At 35.5% G+C, this 6,645-nt stretch overlaps 1 pseudogene; it reads left to right on the top strand.

Annotated features, from left to right (window-relative positions):
• Positions 1 to 6,432: 6,432 nt before the first annotated feature.
• Positions 6,433 to 6,645, top strand: part of LOC122010489 — a 50,093-nt pseudogene continuing 49,880 nt past the window's right edge.

The following is a 6,645-nucleotide window of genomic DNA, read 5'->3' as shown; positions in this document are numbered from 1 at the left end:
TTCATGCTGGACGTCCGTTCCACGACTCGTCCAGTCTTCTACCCGGTTCGCGACACCAGGATTTCAACCTAGGGTTACCGCTCCCTAGGATTTTTACCCGAAGACCTCGACTCGCCAAGGCTTTCCGTATAGGGTTACCACCCCCTATGATCTAGGGTTACCGCTCCCTAGGGTTTTCCACTTGCCTAACCGCAGATAGGACTTTTGCCTAAGTACACTTAGGACTTTTCCTGTAATGCTCATTCAACATATTAGTAAACATACCACCTTAACTTTGAACCCTTTAACATAATCAAAACATAGGTTCTATCGTCGGATGTTTCTCGCACCAACAATCTCCCCCTTTTTTATTATGGCAACACAATTCAAAGTTAAGTAAAACATAACAGTAATTAAGAAAATTTCTAACAAGAAATAGGAGCATAAGTAAACTAAAAATATTTTAAATTACAAACACTTACTCTAAAGCTCCCCCTAATCAAAGGTTATATATTTTAAATATGTTTAAATTAACTTTGACTTTTCTATCCCCTTTGACATAAATCAAAAAGAACCCAAGTAGAGAGAGGTTTGTTAAAAAAATATTAACTTTGTTTAGTTTTAAGCTCCCCCGAAGGGTAGCTAAGTTTTGACCAAAAAATGTTTTAAATTTTCATAATAAATGTTTTGAAAAAAAAACCCTTAGCTATTTTTGAAAATGCTTTGAAAAGACTTAGTTTTTTCCAAAAAAAAACATAGTTTCTTTAAATACTTTTTCAAATAATTCTTAAAGAATTTTCAAATAATTTTTCAAATAATTCTTAAAGAATTTTTGAAATAATTTTTAAATTGATTTTAAAATGATTTAAAATAATTTTTAAATTGATTTTCAAAAGGATTTTGAAATTGATTTTCAAAAGGATTTTTAAAAGATTTAAAATGATTTTTAAAAGAGTTTTTAAAAGATTTTAAAATGTTTTTTCAAAAGATTTAAAATGATTTTTAAAAGAGTTTTTAAAAGATTTTAAAATGATTTTTCAAAAGATTTAAAATGATTTTTAAAGAGTTTTTTTTTAAGATTTTTAAAATGATTTTTCAAAAGATTTAAAAATATTTTTAAAAGAGTTTTTAAAAGATTTTAAAATGATTTTTTAAAAGATTTAAAATGATTTTTCAAAAGGGTTTTTAAAAGATTTTTAAAATGATTTTTTAAAAGATTTAAAATGATTTTTAAAATGTTTTTTCAAAAGATTTAAAAGGATTTTTAAAGGATTTTTAAAATAATTTTTAAAATGATATTTAAATATTTTTTCAAAATATTTAAAATGATTTTTCAAATGACTTTTTAATAGGGTTTTTAAAAAAATTTTAAAATGATTTTTTTAAAAGATTTAAAATGATTTTTAAAAGAGTTTTTAAAAGATTTTTAAAATGATTTTTCAAAATATTTAAAATGATTTTTCAAAATATTTAAAATGATTTTTCAAAAGGGTTTTTTAAAAGATTTTTTAAAAGATTTAAAATGATTTTTAAAAGAGTTTTTTAAAAGATTTTTAAAATGAGTTTTCTAAAGATTTAAAATGATTTTTAAAATAATTTTTTAGAAAGATTTAAAAAGATTTTTAAAAGGGTTTTTAAAAGATTTTTAAAATGATTTTTCAAATAATTTTTAAGATGATTTTTAATTAATTTTTCAAATAATTTTTTAATGATTTTTAGATAATTTTTCAAATAATTTTTAAAATGATTTTTAAATAATTTTTCAAATAATTTTTAAAAAGATTTTCAAATAATTTTTAAATGAATTTTAAATAATTTTTCAAATAATTTTTAACTTGATTTTTAAATAATTTTCCAAATAATTTTTAAAATGATTTTTAAATAATTTTTCAAATAATTTTTAAATAATTTTTCAAATAATTTTTAAAATAATTTTAAAATAATTTTTAAATGATTTTTATATAATTTTTCAAATAATTTTTCTAATATTTTTTAAAATGATTTTTAAATAAATTTTCAAATAATTTTTAAAATGTTTTTTAAATAAATTTTCAAATAATTTTTAAATGAATTTTAAATAGAAAATTACATATTTGACTTAGTTAAGTTTAAAAGATGGTATTAGATTAATTTGAATTGATTAAGTTGATTTGGTTAATTGAGTTGTTTAATTATTGAAATTGAATTAGATTCAACTAAGTTCAACTTATATTCATCTCACACGATTCTAAGTTTTCAATCAGGGAATCTTATGTATTTTTGTGAGATGGTTAATTTTATTCTTTTAAATTGTACTCTAAGGGTTGGTTTACAATTGGAGTTAGACTCAGGTTTTACCGAAATTGATTAAATATACATTTCGAGGATTGGCTTCCAAGCAGTGGCGAGGCACTAGACCTTCTTGGGTATGGGATCATCCACCACTTTCTAGACAGAGCCGCTATAAGAAATTATATATTTAATTTTCTTACAGTAACTCCTAGGTTTAACTACAATGTAAATCAAACTCATGTCCTTATACTATCCTAATCTAAGCATGTCTATTAAAAAGCAAGAAAAACAAGCATCAAACAATTTTAAAAATAATTTTTCTATTGGCTCCCCCTGGATCATAGCCTCGATATGGTCTATCAAGGTAATAGACTTGATCCTTGGGGACCCAATATTGACCAAGTCCAACTTGATTGACCAAGTTGGACTTAGGTACCCATGCTTGGACTACCTTTCTATTTGATCTATTAACTAAGGATAGATATGCTTTGTATTTTCTTTTGGTTTTAAATCTAAGTCTGGATTTGTTGAAAATAGCTCGCTGTTTTCTAAGAATCAGATAAAGGTTCTTGAAACTCAGGGTGAACCGTTCCAACATGTCCTTGAGTTCTTTAATTTGAGTTTTCAAATTAGAATTTTCTTCCTCAAGTTGTCGGACTTGAGTTGAACTTCCAATTTAAACTGTCTCAATTAAAGAACTCGAGTCAGTCGCTTTCTTAAGGGTTGTTATCTCCTTTTGGAGTGACTTGACCCGGACGTTGGATTTAGCCAACTTTTTTAATAAATAAGGAACTAAATTCTTTAAATCATCTAATTGAGTTTCGGCAAGTAGAGAACTTACAATGGGGTTCGATCCTTCGGAAACAGATGTGGATTCGTGGCTTCGCTCGGACTCGGTTTCTAACTCGCTCTCGCTTTCAGACTCGAACTCGGACTCAGTTTCGACGATGTTTGCTTGCACTGGTAACGCGAGGAAGCTTGTCGGTTCTTCTTCGTCTGACTCGGATTCATTTGACGACTCGGACCAAGTTGCATTTAATGCTTTCTTTCTATGTTGCTTCTTATTTGGACAGTCCGGCTTGTAGTGCCCCTTCTATTTACAACCGTAGCAGGTGACTCCAGTCTTATCCTTCATGTTTGTTTAAGTCACCTTTTTCAATTTGCATATCTTCCGTACGAGCTCTACCAGTTCAGAAATAGCCTTGTCGTCGTCTTCTGCGTCTGATTCGTCTTTGGACTCAAGTTTGGTTTTACGCTTTGATTTAGCTTCCCGGGTTCTGCTTGTACCTGCAATTAAGGCAATACCCTTCTCGGCTGGGTGGGCATTAGTCTGCTCATGTAATTCGAATTTAGAGAACAATTCATCTAACTTAATTGAAGATAAGTCCTTGGATACTTTGTAAGCATCAATCATGGATGCCCACAAAGTGTTCCTCGGAAAAGCGTTAAGCGCATACCTTATGACATCACAATTTTCTATTCTATGGCCAATTGCGTAGAGGTCGTTAAGAAGATCCTGGATGCGTGCATGGAGCTGGCTTGTCATCTCACTTTCCTGCATTTTGATGTTATATAATTTATTTAAAATTAAGTCGCGTTTGCTTACCTTAGCATCGGGAGTGCCCTCGTGCAGCTCGATCAACTTTTCCCATAACTCTTTGGCGCTTGAGAAGAGTCCTACTTTGTTGAGTTCCTCCTTTGTCATCCCACATTGTAGCATGCAGGTTGCTTTGACATTGGCTTCAACCTTCTTCCTTATGTTGGTGTCCCAGCTGATGCATGAAACTAGTTCTCCGGTGTCATCACGTGAAAGCTCGAGACCAGTCTGGATAATGATCCACATCTCGACTTGTATCTTGAGGTGGTATTCCATCCGGTTCTTCCAATAGCCAAAATCGTCTCCAGTGAAAAGCGGGGGTCGAGCTGTACTGTAGCCTTCTTAGAGAGCCATGAAAGCAGAATCTCGCACACAAAGGAAAAATGGAAAGAATGTCCCTCGACTTAATCCTAGATTAGTAGTGCAGAAAAAAGATAGAAATGGAAATTCAGGATTTTTGAGAAAAAATAATAAAATAATAAAATATTATTAAAAAAATATTATTTCAAAATTTTCTAAATGTGATATTTTATCAATACTAATAAGTGGTGAAGAGATGAAAGTGAGTTTTTCGAAAATAGTTTTGGAGGGAAAAAATAAAAGGCGTAAGGTTTTATTTTTACCCTAAATGAATGAGAAAGCGACGAAAAAATGCTCGAACGGTAGTTGTACTAATTCAGAGCAACTCTGCTCTAATACCAATTGTTGGATCGAGATCGTGTTAGAGGGGGAGTGAATAGCGCTCGTGGCTTTCACGCGTTTCGGATTCGTAAAACTAACGAGTTAAAGCAGCGAAAATAATAAAAATACAATCACCCACAAGAAGACCAGGATTTACTTGGTTCGGAGCCTATGGCGACTCCTACTCTAAGGCCCGCGATCGTTGATTACTTTCGGTGGACAACAACTATAATATCGAGAAATATTACAACTGAAGTACAATAAGGTTTACAATAAGCTGAAAACTAATACCGATAACAAAGGATTGAAGAATCGCAGCTCCGGGTCGTCGGTGACTTGTCGTAGCACTTCTGGATCGTCTTGTTAGCAGCACACAGGAGAAAGGACACTTGCCAATTGATGCTTTTGATGCTGCCACGAGACTGCCTTTTATTGGGCGTTGAGGGCGCCTCCAATGCCCCATGGAGGTGCCTCGGACCCAAAAAATTATCCCGAGTTGACCGCTGTGATAAGCTCTCATCGCTGCCTCTTATCCGCCTGAGGGCGCCCCCAATGCCCCATGGAGGCACCTCCAAGAAGCAATCCAAGGTCCCTCTAATGCCTATGGAGGCGCCTCCAACTTCTCTTCGCAGCCAACTTCTGCCTTGTACTCGAGGCGCCTCCAAGCTCCATGGAGGGCGCCTCGGGTACTGTTCATCCGAGGTAAACTTTATGTTTTAGTCCCTGCAAGATATGTTAGTCCCAAAATATCCTGCAGCACAAAGTTAGTATATAGTAAATATAATAAATGAAATGTTTGACAGCCTTCGGGCTGTCCGGTTCTGACTTCAGATTTCCTATCGGAAACCCTACGTCGAACCGATGTCTACTGTTCCCTCTTCCGGAGAACGCATCCTCACCTACTCCACTCAGGAGAGTTTACCTTTTTCTAATTTGGTCCTCCAGACCGACTGGACTTTTGCTCAGCGCTCGAGTCTTTCGGTCTTCATGCTTGATGTCCGGTCCACGACCTGTCCAGTCTTCTACCCGGTTCGCGACACCAGGATTTCAACCTAGGGTTACCGCCCCCTAGGATTTTTGCCTGAAGACCTCAACCCGCCAAGGCTTTCCGCATAGGGTTACCACCCCCTATGACCTAGGGTTACCGCCCCCTAGGGTCTTCCACTTGCCTAACCGCAATTAGAACTTTTGCCTAAGTACACTTAGGACTTTTCCTGCAATGCTCATTAAACATATTAGTAAACAAACCACCTTAACTTTGAACCCTTTGACATAATCAAAACATAGGTTCGATCGTCGGATGCTTCCCGCACCAACACCCTAGATTCAATCCAGGTGTCTGGATTTAAGCAGAATGTTTTTTTGTATTTTATTTATTTTTTGGGTATATTATATATATTTAGGGTTCAAAATTTTAGAAATTAGGAGTTGAGTTATAATAGGTGGCAGATCCTTTGGTCCAAAAAAAAAGTGAACTAGGGTATGGACCACTTGTAATTGTGGTCGGATTGTGGCCGCGATCCTACTGCAATTGATTCTGATCCCTTCCTGGGTCCACCGTCCCCCAAGCTATAGTTTGGATCGAGGGAGGTGGCTAGAGGCCGCCGGCGTTGGGCAAGTGGGCAGGCAGTTTGGTGTCGAGCGGGAGGTGGCCTTCGGCCACCTACCCCAACCCAAACTATAGCGCGAGGGGAGGGGGCGGTGAACCCAAGAAGGGATTGCAACCAATTACGGCTAGATCACAACTACGGTCCGAAGCCCAAATCTTCTGGTCCATAAAAAAGTGAACTAGGGGATGAACCACTTACAATTGTGGCTAGATCGTGACTGTGATCCGACTGTAATTGACTGTGATCCCTCCCTGGGTTCAACATCCCCCAAGGTTATAGTTTGGATTGGGACAGATGACCGAAGGCCACCTGGAGGCAGTCTCCCACTTGGCGCTAGGCTGCTTGGCCACTTGCCCACCCCCGATGGACTTCAAGCGGTCTCCGGCCACCCGCCCTGATCCAAACTATAACCTGGGAGATAATGAACTTAGTGAGGGATTGCAACTAATTACGGCTGGATCACGACCACGATCCGACCGCAATTGCAAGTAGTCCATCCCCTAGTCC

This window comes from Zingiber officinale, chromosome 8A (assembly GCF_018446385.1).
Source record: "Zingiber officinale cultivar Zhangliang chromosome 8A, Zo_v1.1, whole genome shotgun sequence".
Classification (NCBI taxonomy): Eukaryota; Viridiplantae; Streptophyta; class Magnoliopsida; order Zingiberales; family Zingiberaceae; genus Zingiber; species Zingiber officinale.
This window is presented reverse-complemented; position numbering and strand designations above follow the sequence as displayed.